Genomic DNA, 229 nt, shown 5'->3' with positions numbered 1-229 from the left:
GTTTTGAATTGAATCGAGCAGGACGAACGAGCAAGCGCAACGCTCACTCTGTGTGAGAATTATCATCATTCGAGCGCAACACACTCACACAAGCGTATGTTCCCGTAGCGCGTCTCGCACTGTCCGTGTGTGTGTGTGTACGTAGGGATTTCAATCTACCACTACAACCCTCTAGCACCGTCTCTAGCACCCCCTGCCCAGCTATTGCCTTGCGAAAGAGAAAGCGAGA

Source organism: Anopheles arabiensis, chromosome 2, assembly GCF_016920715.1.
Source record: "Anopheles arabiensis isolate DONGOLA chromosome 2, AaraD3, whole genome shotgun sequence".
Classification (NCBI taxonomy): Eukaryota; Metazoa; Arthropoda; class Insecta; order Diptera; family Culicidae; genus Anopheles; species Anopheles arabiensis.
The sequence above is the reverse complement of the archived record's forward strand: the minus strand, read 5'-3'. Positions refer to the sequence as shown.